This window comes from Pinus tabuliformis, chromosome 4_1, assembly GCF_031772625.1.
Source record: "Pinus tabuliformis cultivar Carrire ecotype Pingquan chromosome 4_1, CPIR1, whole genome shotgun sequence".
Lineage (NCBI taxonomy): Eukaryota > Viridiplantae > Streptophyta > Pinopsida > Pinales > Pinaceae > Pinus > Pinus tabuliformis.
In genome coordinates this window covers 261,913,093-261,927,481 of record NC_142303.1, presented here as the reverse complement: position 1 = coordinate 261,927,481, position 14,389 = coordinate 261,913,093, and the positions used below count along the sequence as shown (strand labels likewise).

At 35.7% G+C, this 14,389-nt stretch overlaps 1 pseudogene across 1 annotated transcript in view; it reads left to right on the top strand.

The window, feature by feature from the left end:
- The window catches only part of LOC149175271 (sucrose synthase 2-like), a 44,374-nt pseudogene extending 40,940 nt beyond the window's left edge, over positions 1-3,434 (top strand). Inside the window, exons 12-18 of the transcript XR_016258321.1 lie at positions 452-568; positions 675-841; positions 1,007-1,231; positions 1,885-2,206; positions 2,657-2,901; positions 3,061-3,199; positions 3,309-3,434. The product of XR_016258321.1 is annotated as a sucrose synthase 2-like (transcript). The remainder of the gene's footprint in view (positions 1-451; positions 569-674; positions 842-1,006; positions 1,232-1,884; positions 2,207-2,656; positions 2,902-3,060; positions 3,200-3,308) is intronic.
- Positions 3,435-14,389: the final 10,955 nt, after the last annotated feature.

Genomic DNA, 14,389 nt, shown 5'->3' with positions numbered 1-14,389 from the left:
CTGTGGAACTTACCCTGTAAATTCCTACAATCTCCTTAGCTTGGAAATTGTTGATTTTTTATTGCATCTTGTATTTATCTTCCTCACATAAGATACATCCCGAGGATACTACTACAAAATTCTAACTGAAATAGAGTTCTTAGATGGGTTTCTATTTGTTTATTTTATGCAGATGATGCTTTTTGATTTATATTGAATTAACCATCTTTTGCAAATTGAGTGTTAGGATTCAGGCTAATGCTTCTGGAATGGAATGATTAGGATTAGGCATTGAGTTGCTTAGTTGGAAGGATTAGAATTTATAACCTTGTTGCTGAACAATTTGTATTATGTAATCTCGTCTGCTTTTTAACATTTTATCAGTATAACTGGTAATATTTTGGTAAGAGAATGGCAAGGTGTTCCCGTTCACCCACCCCTTTAACTTGGGATTTCTGGCATGCTGTTGTAGGATGTATCAAATGAAGTAACTGCAGAACTAAATGGTCAACCTGATCTGATAATTGGAAATTACAGTGATGGAAATTTAGTTGCATCTTTGATTGCAAATAAACAAGGAATCACTCAGGTACTTTTCACTTGCCAATGTGCTTTTATATATCAGCAACTGGAAAAGGCATTGTTTTTCTCAAAACTTTGAATCTAAACATATATTATCCTCTTTTTCATCTCAGTGCAACATAGCCCATGCTTTGGAGAAGACCAAATACCCAAATTCAGACATATATTGGAAAAATTTTGAAGAAAAATACCACTTCTCTTGCCAGTTTACAGCAGATCTGATTGCAATGAATCATGCAGATTTCATTATCACTAGCACATATCAGGAGATTGCAGGAAGGTTTGATGTTTTCCTCATTTAGAGAGCATTTGTAAGATCCTGTTTATTTATTCCGAATATCTGAGACTTAAAAACCAAAAGGGTCTTTTTTATCTTATTTGAACCAAGTAGGAAGTAACCACTATTTGAATATATAAATATAAAAATATGACTTTGTTGCTGCAGTAAGGATACAGTTGGACAGTATGAAAGCCACACTGCTTTCACCCTTCCTGGTCTCTACCGTGTCATTCATGGAATTGATGTTTTTGATCCCAAATTCAACATTGTTTCTCCTGGAGCAGACATGCAGATTTATTTCCCTTATACAGAAAAGCAGCGCCGCCTTACTGCTTTACATGATTCAATTGAGGAACTCTTGTTCAGTTTTGAACAGACAACTGAACATATGTAAGTAATACTCTCCATGACAGTTTTCTATTTCTTTTGACATCGCCCACTTAGTAATGTCAGTGTGTGCTAGGCTTCACCTAATTTTCAGACATGTTAGTTCAAGTTGTGATGGGTTAATTGTCTTGCGAAAGATGAAAATTATTGTTTGCCAACCCAATGATGGTAATTCATGTGTAAGTAATACTATACATGACAATTCTCACATTCTTTTTATTTTTGACATCGCCTATTTAGTGTGTGCGCCAGACATCACCTAAGTTTGGGACACATTTTAGTCTCAGTGAGTTATTTGTCTTGGGAAAGCTGAAAATGATTGTTTGTTAACCAAATGATGATAATGCATATCTATTTCATTTTCTTCTTGGGAAATATTACTTTAACCACAAGTTATTTCTCTCACAGTATTGAAATCAAACTACTATTCTCTCATTTCAGTTGATTCACTATATATGAGAGGCCCATAATATGTTCCAAGTCCTGAGTATATCACTTCAAAGTTGGAGAAGTTAGAATTTTACTTTATAAAAAGTAGTCATTCATGCCTGCAATGTTTCTTCATATTGGGAAAAGGAGGCAGCAGGGACTGCAATTCCATATGAATGAGTAGAATTTACTGATTTATTCAACATTTTATTTGGCTATGTTTTCAGGTGTGCCTTGTATGACCCTAAAAAGCCCATTATCTTTTCTATGGCAAGACTCGACCGAGTAAAAAATATTACAGGATTGGTTGAATGGTTTGCAAAGAACAAACGTTTGAGGGAGCTGGTTAACCTTGTTGTGGTTGCTGGTGATATTGACCCATTAAAGTCCAGAGATAGAGAAGAAGTGGCTGAAATTGAAAAAATGCATAGACTTATCAAGGAGTATAACCTGAATGGTCAGTTCCGATGGATATGTGCACAAAAGAATAGAGTACAAAATGGCGAGCTGTACCGTTACATCTGTGACACAAGAGGTGCCTTTATTCAGGTTAGCCTTTTTCCTTTTCATAATCTTAAAAAATGTTAGGGTCCTGCATCCCTAGGTTTCATATGAGGCTTATCAATTTCTTATCTATAAGTATATACCTGTCAAAACTTAATAATATAAACATGAAAAGTTAACTAAATCTTACCCTTAATTACAATAATCTAAACAAATAAAGAGTAAGATCAGGCTTATCAATTTCTTATCTATAAGTATATACCTGTCAAAATTCAATAATATAAAAATGAAAGTTAACAAAATCCTACCCTTAATTACCATAATGTAAACAAATAAACAAAGAGATCTCTTAAGCACTGAAAGATTTCCTTTTTTTTAATCCGTTGAAGTCAATAGATCCATGGTTAAGATGGATCTATGCTGATTTACCATTCATTTAGAAATGGATTAAGTCTATCTATGATATCAACATTTGTTGACTTGGTTATGTTTCAGCCTGCACTTTATGAAGCTTTTGGGCTTACAGTTGTTGAGGCAATGACATGTGGTCTTCCTACATTTGCAACATGTAATGGTGGTCCTGCTGAAATTATTGTGGATGGGGTGTCTGGATTTCATATTGATCCCTACCGTGGAGATTCTGCAAGTGAACACATCGTTAAGTTTTTTGAGAGGTGCCAGATAGATCCCACTTACTGGGACAAGATCTCTAGTGCTGGTCTACAGCGTATCTATGAAAGGTAAGTTGCTTTATTGAGGGGGCAGCAGTGAATATAAACTGTTATTTTTCATACGTTTCCATACATCGTACAGGGCCTCATGTGAATATGTATATTAAAATATTTGATTCAATTCAACCATATATATCTAAGTTGATATGGGCAATGGATATGTTGCAGGTATACATGGCAGATTTATGCTAAGAGATTAATGACCCTGTCTGGAGTTTATGGGTTTTGGAAGTATGTATCAAAACTTGAAAGACAAGAGACCCGCCGCTATCTAGAGATGTTTTACATCTTAAAGTACAGAAATCTGGTTAGTGTTGTTGCAATACTTGATTTGTAGATATGTAGGTATATTATGGTCATGTTGGCCTGTTGTAGATTGTGAAAACTGGGAAAGGCTAATGTGCTTTTGTGGGCAGGTTAAAACTGTGCCATTACTTGTTGAAGAAAGCGTCGATGGGATTGAAGATTAAAGTGTAGAATTGCCTGCAGGAGATGTCCTGCCCAATGGATCTTTTGCCTTAGTTCACAAAAATGACCAGTGAAGGCTGTTTTATCACTCAAGATTCAAAATATGTGAGAGGGGATTGATATCTTTCGTATCAAGTTTTCATACATTTCTATTTTTCGTGGAGAGGTGGGGGTACATTTTATAGTTTTAATGGATAATCGATGCCACAGCCCGTGAGCTGCTAATAACCCAGATTGTATGGGTATTTTTTTATCAGAAGTGATCCAGCAATAAACAGGTTTATTCATGGTTATCTGCTAAAAATTATGATGGTTGAACACCTTGATGATAAGATTTTGTTTTAAGTATTATGAGGTGGTGTTTTGGATGCATCACTTGCTTGTTATTTGTTTTTACTATTGATTGGGTATGTTTATTTATTTTTAAAATTGAAATTGGAAGAAATTATATTAAAATAAATCTGTGGCTGCATCGCACAGCGAGTTAAAATTCAGAGAACGACACTGAGATTTCAAAATTTTCAAAACGATCAAGGGGACCCCCACAACCAGCTTGGCTCTTACAAGTTCTTCAACAAACTATTTTTCTGAAACTGTCCTAGCAAAGTTTTCCTTCAGCAAAACATCAAAACCTGGATAGATTATTGAAAATAATTCCCATTGTAGGTTTCTTGGTTGTCCTCTACTCTAACTTCCACATCTTCCTGGATCTGCTGGATTGGGTTTTCCTCCATTTTTTCTTTCTTGAGAGATTCAACTGAACCCTGTGGAGGAGAAATCCTTGGATTAGGGCTTCTATAGATATCTAGAATCAATTGAACAGTGGAAATGGAATTTTTAATTAATTTATTTATACTGTGTTTAAAACGGTCCCATTTCAATATAAATATAACTAACTATTCATATTTATAATTTTTATAACTAACTATTTCAGGTTTATTAACTTGGATCACTTACCATTAATTGGAATTATTTTATTTTATATATATTTATAATATCATTATTATAATACCCTTAAATTACTTTATATTTATTTAACTTTTATAAATTAATTATTATTCTAAAATTCAACTAGTTTATAATTGATTTATTTTAAATAAGGGTATGAAACAACTCTTTCACTTATATTTTTTATATATTTAATTACTTTCATAACTAATACTCTACTTTTTAGATATAAATTTGAGTTAGTTTATTTTATTTTTCACTTATATTTTTTATATATTTAATTACTTTCATAACTAATACTCTACTTTTAGATATAACATTGAGTTAATTTATTTTATTTTTAATACATATTTATAAGGGGTCCATTTTATAACTAACCAGGGTAACTTTGATCACTTGCCATTAATTTGAATTATTTTATTTTATATATATTTATAATATCGTTATTATAATACCCTTAAATTAGTCTATATTTTTTAACTTTTATAAATTAATTATCATTCTAAATTAGACTAGTTTAGAATTGATTTATTTTAATATTTATTTATAAATAAGGGTACGAAACAACCCTTTGACTTATATATTCTATATATTATTTATTATTTATCATATATTTTTTATATATTTAATTACCTTTATAACTAATGCTCCAATTTTTAGATATAAAATCTTTATTAACTAAGTTAATTTATTTTAATGCATATTTAAAATGGTAAAAATATATATAAATAAATAAAATAAAATGAAGGGATCCATTTTATAACTAAATGGGGTAACTTATCTTATTAATAATGGTTATTTTCGTGTCCTAACTAACTGGTCAAATCTAGCTGTTGTCAGAATATAGTCGTTGGAGGTCTGCTCTATCTATTTAGCTTGCTTTGCTTGATCTGTTCATTCAACTTGCCTTGACGATGAACCACACTAGTTGGTTCGAAACACGTCGACAAATGAAATATCATGTGATTTATGGATCACAGAAGCCTCAATACAACACTATAAGCTTTTTAAGTAGAATGCTTCGCGATGCCACTTTTGCCTCGAATTCTGCATTTCTAGCCATCAAAGCTTTGAGTTGGGATACACACTGTTACTATGGTGAGAAATTGTTGTCCAGGGCCCCTTTGACTTCTCTATGTGGCGTCACGTGGGGCAGAATGACCGAGGTTATGTCCTTCCATAATGGCGGGAAATAGACTCAAAGCTTTGACATCCTTACGAATATGAGGATAACCACTCAGACTGCCAACAGTGAAAGAACTTGAGGTGCTCAGATTCTGAATATTCCACATATTCATTAAACAAGGAATAAAAATGACTGGCCTCTGTACCTCTAGTCAAAATACCTCACTCAAACGAAAACCGGATGAAAGCAAATAACTTATTGTTGGCAATTTCAGGAATAGAAGGGTGTTTTTTTAGTGACCTGTTTTATTTTTCTGATGGTAACTCCATCATCATCAAGGACTCATCGAGGACCAAGGAGTTTAGTGAGTAAACTAGTGTTGAAACACTTATTTATAAGAGAAAATGAAAAGTTCAGGACAAGATGAAGAATCAGATCATGGCATGGACCAATATAGAGATCCTTAATATTTTTAATGGCTATATTAAACAGCTAGTTTTGAAAAAAGATTTTTAGGATGTTAAAATTGACTCAAGTCAAATTTTGAAAAAATCAAATATTTGGATGAAAGTGTTAAATGTTTTTTTATTAAAATATGAATAAATAGGAATAAAATTGAAATAATAATATACTATTTTATTATATAAAATCAAATATTTATATTGAATTATACCCCCGATCGGGGTGCGGGTTCAAGGTCGGAGAGGACAACAGACAGATATGGTAGTTATGACGTTTAAAGGCAGGGTACCACCCAATGCCCCCACACGCTCATGGCGATGGGCGCGGTGGCCTCCCGCATGCAATCTGACAAAGGAGATGGGAGAAGTGGCAGGCATGGCCAGGATGGAGAAGGAGGTGAGGCGACTAAGGCAGGACAGGTGACACGACAGAGCAAGGTTGAATGGGAATATGAAGCAACTCAGGACGGAGAGAAGGGTATTGTTGAGATTACAGGTGGACAGAGAAGCGAGGGCACAAAACAGTGGAGCTGCCAGCAATAGTTTCAGCAAAGCATTCTTGGGTATGTATCTTGGTCTTTCAAGCCCCTTACTATGACAACTTTGTCGATTTATGGCTGCGGGGTTCTGGAGATGACAGGGGAGGGAAATTGGGGGGATGGTCGAGGAGACCAGCGTAAGCTTGGGGTGATGGTGATCGCGCTTGGGCCGGAGGCGAAAGCCATGAGAGAAACACGAGGTTGAGAATGAGAGACCCCTCCTGTGAGCGAGCGAGGCAGCCAGTATCCCAAAGGGAGTGGTGAGGCTGAGGCTAAGCATGAGCGATGGCCAAGGGAGGGGCAGAGAAGTGAGGCAGCTCTTCTGGGCAGAGGAGTGATGCAACAACACTGGGCAGAGGGGCGAGGGAAGGCACCACGATTGGGAGTGATGGTAACTCGACTCAATGGGCTAGTTGTGAGAGCCGTGAGTGTAAACTAGGTCTGGCACCGTGAAACCACCCCTGAGTGTATTCGAGAGAATCATTACAACCATGGGGGTGGTGAGGCAAACGAAAGGCAGGAGCGAGAGCAATGTGAGTGGCAGAAGAGTGGCGCAATTACACCAGGCAGAGGAGTGGCACAACATTTCGAGACAGAGGGGTACCCGGGCAGAGGCAATTGTGCCTGGAAGCACGAGGGGAGGGGCACCTGTATCAAGCCAAAGAGGCATGAGATAACGTACCGAGAGCTAATTCATTTTGCTTGTGAACAGGCAAGGAATAGAGGAGAGATGGCCTGACCTACACATGGAAGGGGACACAACAAAAGGGGGAGGGAGTCGACTAGAGCCGCAGACCCGAGCACTTCGAAACCTAGACGTGGGAGGAAGCCTGTAGAACACCTCATTAGTGAAGCGGTGGAACCTACAAGGAAGGAACGGATGCAGGCATCCGTAAGCTTCTGGATGAATGGGAGGCGAAAATAAAACAGGAGGATGAATTCAAAGAGGAGATGGAGAATTGGCAGGCAGTAATCCCAGATCCTGGGAATACCAGGGGTAGACTCACCCAGTTTAAACAGACCCTCTATCTGTACTGGCTCATGAAGAGCCTTATGGGGAGGGTAATGGAGCAAATCTTAGTGGGGATGGCTATGACTCTCCATGACATGCCCAATTACAAAAAAAAACTTGCAGACAATCCAATTCCTGTTGCACAAGCAAGACATCCGCCTTGACAGGATCCAAAGGCACGTCACTTGCATTATTGAGCTAGCTGATATGCCCGGCGACTCAGCGAATGACCTGGCTCTGATTGAGTCAGCCTCGGAAGGACAACACGATTAGTCAATTTCTTGGGTCTTTTCTATTTCTAGTGGGTAGCATTTACTTTTAAAGATGCATGCTTATGATGGATAGACATATAGGCTCTTATCATGATACTGATATGTATATAGCTTGGTTAGAAAGACTGATACTATATTGTTTTTGGATGGCTTAGAACGAGGATAGGTGGCAAACAGACTTGGTTTCCCACTGGGCAAGTTGAAGCCACCTATCTCATATATGTGGTGTAAACTTGTCCTGCCAAGCTTAACAAAAAAAAAATATTTATATTGAATTATATTAAAATTAAATCTATTAATAAGTTATGGTTAGATATTAAGTCAAATATTTAGATTCAAGAATGAAATTATTTGCAATAAATGCTATATGAATTAATGTAAATTAACTTATTTATATTTAAATATGAAAATAATAAAATCAAGTCAAACTTAAAAATAAAATTAAAAATAATCCAATAATGATAAAAGAGCCTGAAAATTATTAAAGAAAGAAAAAATAAAGTTATTGAACAATATATATTATTTAATTTTATTTAATTAATTAATTGATATATTCATTCAAAAATAATAATAAAATTTTTAGTAACTTTAATGACTCAAAAAATAAAATAAAAATAAATAAAATTTATGAAGAAAGGTCAGGGACTCAATGATCACTAATCTTCCATCCATTATCTCTTTTTAGATTGCAAGGCTTCCTATCAATCTCAATGGCCTCTCTATCAATTTCGATGAAAGAAATGATCAATCCATCAACCCTTGCAATGACCTTGGCCTCTCCGATGCAGATGTGATGTTTTGTCTTTTCCGCATTTCAACACATAAGATAACTTATTGTTCTAAGTTTTATTAATCTCCATCAGGCCAATTAGTATAATCTCCAGTTAATTTTCCTTCAACTAATTGTAACCTATACATTGTGCATATAATTTTGAACATGATAACTAAAGTCCAATCATCCCTCGACACATGAATGGTTTTTTTTAGGGAAACCTCGAAGTCAGTGGTTTGGATCTTTAATACTTTGAAAATTTAAGGTAATTTATTATTTTTTTTAAATTAAAAAAAATAATAATAATAAATAAATAAATTCTAGATCATTAATGAAAAAAATAGACTTTTTAAGATGGGTGGAACATATGGGAGGATTGACAAATATTTTAAAAGTGCGAGGAGAGCAATTAAGGGAGTTGTTGATGAATCTCTTAAAACTGGCAAGATAAAAATATACAAAGCCCTAACTAAAAGGAAAAAAGGCAGTATATTCGTAAAATACAAGAGAATCTCTTACACCTCTCTAAGGTAGCTCCTAAGAAGGAAAAAAAGGCAGTGTATTCATAAAATACAAGAGAATCTCTTATACCTCTCTAAGGTAGCTCCTAAGAAATTCCGGAGGCAAATTCTAACTAGGAAAACTAAAGATAATAATAAAATTGCTTTACACGACTGGAATTCCTATCTTAAAAAGCTTTATGAATCTCCACATGTCATGGATAATTTTGAAACCTTGCTCACAACGAAAGAAGTTTTCTCATTAGAAGACATTGATTTTGGGGTTAATCGCTTGGCTAATGGGAAAGCTAAGGACATTGAAGGTTACCAGGGGGAAATCTTAAAAATTGGAGGTCATGTCCTCATCCCCCACATTCACAAGCTTTTCAATCAAGTGGTCAAGCAAGCGTTCCCTAAACCATGGCCTCAAAGCCTCATTATCCCTATTTTTAAAAGTGGGGATACAAATAACCCCTCTAATTATCGGACAATTATGATGAGCCCTCTCCTAGCCAACTTATATGGTATTATTTTGGAAAGGAAGTTAAGCATATGGCTTGAAAGTGAAGGTAAGTGGGTTTTAGAAAGCAACACTCAACAACAGACCACCTCGTTAAGCTTAGGATCATTGCGGAGGAATGCCGCAATGATAAATCCAATCTCTTTTATTGCTTGGTGGACTTTAGAAAGGCTTTTGATACGGTTCCTAGAAACAACCTTTGGAACAAATTAGAAGAGCTAAAGGTTCCTTTTGAGTTGAGAGTTGCCGCTATAAGGTTATACGAGAATGTAATTGCCAAGTTAAAGAGCAATGAGGGGTGGTCGAAAGATATTAAGTGTAATATCGAAGTTAAACAAGGTTGCCCCTCTCCCCTACCCTATTTGGCATTTACATTGATAAGCTAGAAGGTTGTTTAGAGGAAGCAGGATGTGCTGGCACAATCTTAGCTGGGATAGTCAGCATCCTTCTTCTCTACGCCGACGATATTGTTCTTCTTGCAAGGTGCCCATCTAATCTTGATAAGCAACTTATACTTCTTAACGATTTCTACTCTACCATGGGTATGATTGTTAACACTGACAAAACAAAAGTTATGATTATCAAATCCAAGAAGGACACTTACGCTAATTTTATGTATGACAATATTAACTTGGAGGAAGTGTCTTCCTACAAGTACCTAGGAATTGATACTCATCACAAGCTCAAATGGAACTATATCATTGAGAAAAGGATTAATTGAGGAAGGAAAGCTTATTTTGGTCTTGAAAATAATTGTAAAACGACAAACCTCGTAATGTGGGATATAAAGAAGTTCCTCTTTGAAACTTTAGTCACTCCAATTATCTTATATGGATGTAAGGTTTGGGGTTGTAGCGTCTCTAGAGAATCTTGGAGAAAGATTGAGCAAATCCAGAAGCGTTTTATAATGTATAACCTTAAAATTAAAAGCAACACACCCTATCCTATTCTCCTTATAGAAGTGGGTCTTTCCCTATTGAGAACCTAGCTATGACTAGGCTTCTACTGTACAAGCACAAACTGAATAACATAGGAGACCATAGACTTCCTAAGCTAGCTTTAAATTCCAGCCAAAACCACATAAGGCTCAAACGAGGTTGGTATAAATACACTAGGGCCTGGTTAAACCATTGGGAGATCGACGAGAATGTTGCATTGCAAAACATTAATAACATTAAAATTATTGTTACTTCTAAGTTCAAAGAAAAAATTTGGTGTGAGAAATATTTAGCAGCTAAAAGAAAATTAATATATTATAAGGAGGTCATCAACCCCACCCTAGAAGATCAAAAGTATCTCTCTATTTTATCTAGCTCAAAGAATAAAATTAATATAGCCAAGATTAGAACGAACTCTCATGAGCTCCATAGTGAAATGAGTCGTTGGGCAGTTCCTAAAACACCATGGATGGAAAGGTTCTGCCATCTCTGTGAGAATACGAACATCGAGGATGAAAATCACTTCCTCTTAAAGTGCCCCGCGTACAACCACATTAGATCTGAGTTGCAAAATCTTTGTTGCAATACTAACCTTCCTAGCCTTTTACATTTTCAAAATTACAGTGAGCTCGGGAGGCTTCTCTCCAACCTTTTTGAGCATAGGAATAAAATCTTAAATCAAACTAAATAATTCGTTTCTTTAGGTCCGATAGACCAAAGTTTAGTCTCAGTGGACATTAACCATCATCATCATCATCATCATTGTCATCATCATCATCATCGGGGGAAAAAATAACATGTATTAAGAGATATGTTAATGATGTCGAAATAATTTGTTAGTATTGATAGAAAAGTATAACAATTTTACTAAGAAGATTAAACAATTATTTATAATATGTTAATTCTTATATATATGGTAGTGTGAAGTTAGTTAGTCAAACTTGAGTTGGTAAGGATGAGGAATTGTACAAAAAAATTAGTGGCTAAAATTCAAATTCATCACTCAAATACAATGGTTCATTGAATATGATATTTTTGTAGTTAGTTGTATTAGATAGGTTAGTGTATGGATCCATAGTGGACATTTTTGTTTGTCAATGTTTTAAATATAAATCAAGAATCATAAGGTGTGAATTGAGTTGTAGCATTGCAAGATCTATTTTTTTAATATCGTTATATGGTTGAAAGTTTTAGTTAGTTGGTTGCTTGGTTGGTTGTCTAGTTAGAGTCTTAGATTGGTTCCTTTGTTAATTTATTAGAGGAATGCAATTTTCGCTAACCTTAAAGTCTATGCCCCTATTTAAGTTATTATGGTTCTCAATTATATCTGTTCCCTATCTAAACCAATGCTTATAGTAATGGTTTTCCTTTGCAAGAATTTTCATCTTTTAAGCGAATATGGTGCTTGGTCTTAACTATAATTCAAATTCATTAAAGTATATTGGTGTTTTAAAATTATTTTCTAGAGCAATCATGAAACCCCTCTTTCTATATATATATATGGAAATTGAAGTGATTTCTTATTTCTTAATCTTTAACATGAGAATGTGATCCTAACATAGCTGTTAGTGGTATGGTTTAGATATGAGTTAAATTGTTTGAAAAAATTGAACCCCTTAAAGATAACAATGGTGGAGAAATATTATAGTACAAATTTTAGAATAAAGTCCTCTTTGTTATGAAATTCATGACCAAATATTGTTATTAGATAATTGTATGCTTGAAACTACAAGGTATGACCATGAAGAAATATTGTTGTTTGTTGGAGCATCTTTTTGGGGGTACGAGTTTTGGGACCTAGAAAAGGAGCATCGCATCGAAAGGCCGGATAAGGGTCAATGCGTGATAAGGATAGTCGTTAGGCTTATTTTGTATGTTTTTTCGCATGGTAATATTTATTTCCCATAGTAAAAACGGGTTTTGGTTGGGTTGCATCCAAATGTAAAATTATAAATAAATCAAGTTGCAATGTAAAAATATGATTTTTGCATGCTTATGCATGCATTTAGCTCTATGTTCGCGTTGTGATGAGAATTAATATAGGTTGGTCAGCGCAACAAACATGGGTGTAATGAAGAATTCATAGTTATAATGAAAGGACATGTTTGGCTCATGTTATGTCTTTTGGCACAATTTGTGATGACTTGTTTGGTTTTCATGTCATAATTATGTTAAATGGCTATGAATAATGGGTGCATAACAAGGGTATACTTTAATTTATATTTTTGAATGTTAGTCAGTAATTACATAATAAATATGGTAATGATAGTGTAAAATCCTCAGATCTCTTTCATCATTGCAGAATTGTCTTGGTTCCTGCAATCCACTATAGACGTCTTGGGTCAGACTTCACCTACTTGTAGGTGTTGTCGAAAGGGCTAGTGTCTGAGGGGATTTGTTGGCAAAATCATTCCAAACTTGGTTCTTCCCTATTTGTACCAACAAATGGTTCCATTGCCAAGACCATAATCTATGATTGAATGGGATGTGGAGACCTACTAAGGAAGAAATACAATAGTGGGTGAAAATGAAGGAACATAAATTCTGGTAGAACATACCAGAAATCAATGAATCATCCCTGAGAGATGGATGTAACTTGGTACATATTTACATATTTTCATGAAATTTTCTTCGTTGAATTCCTAATTGTTTTGGTTGAGTGGTTGCAAAGATTAACAGAAGAAAATGGAAATAATCAGTGCCTTGTTGTACCACACATTTGGACTCCTGAATTAATCCAAAGAGTAAACTCTATAAGTAACAATATTTCCAATGCATTGGAATTTTGGGTGAATAATATATTGGAAGGTAACATTATCGAATTTGTCATAGAGGGTACTTAGTGATCTGAAAATCACCCTTGACTAACCTCAGTTAAATAATTATTGAATGAAGGTATTACAGAATCATGTGTTGGTGTGTGTCTATGACATTTTAGGCAATGGATCGATCAGATTGCAAAATCCACAGACACTTGGAAAATGGAAAACAGTAAGAGAAACATAGTAAGCAAATACAAGAACACAACAATTAATAAGGAGTTCACCCTATTCTCCAGGGCTACATCTCCAGTCCAACTTTCAGTGGTGGCCTTCTTTTATTGTGTCTTTAAAGCAGAGATTTACAATGAGGAGCTCAATTTGAGTCTCCTGAAACAGAAATTATGCTTGGCAGGGTGGTTCTTGGATTCCCCAAGCCACTAGAGTGCACAAACGCTTTCCCTTTCCAATTCTTGACCTCTCTGGTCTTTAATGGGAGAATCCCAATGTGGTGCTCAATTCCCGACAGATCCCTTCAGGGATTACTTGAACCTCTCAAGCTCTTTGTCTGCTCGATGCTGCCTTAGGACAGCTCGTCTCTCTGTCTTCTGCTTCTTGCTTCACTATCTTTTCTTCGCTTTCGCTCTCTCAGTCTTCGTCTAGTTTTCCCATGTCTTCTGTTCTGTGTCTGTTCATGGCTTAAAGCCAATTCGTCCCTGACTGTTCACTTCCTCTTCTGCCCTCATCGAATCGCTTGCCGCTGCTCGCTTGGAGTTCCCTGCGTCTGCACCATCGTCAACAACTCATAGGGAGTGGCCACTTGTCCTCTTACAAACTATGCCAACTCTTCCTCGTCGATTCGGTTTTTTCGGTTACACCGTGGAATGAGTCATCCACCATCTCAGCATTCAAATTGAACTTCAGAATTCTTTATGCCACGGTTTAATCCCCTGTCAAATCCAGTTCCTCCATCAGGCACAATCTTTGCCATTAGATCTAGAACCCCTAGATCCTACAACATTTGCTCATTTCATGCGATTGACTTGCTTGACCGTTAGTGCGTGATGAGCGATGGTTTTCTCTCTCATCTACCCGCCACGCGTCAAGTGCTGAATGGAATCGCTCGTTTTTCTCCAAATCCGCTTACTGCCCAAGGGTGCCCCCGATATACCACCGGTTTCA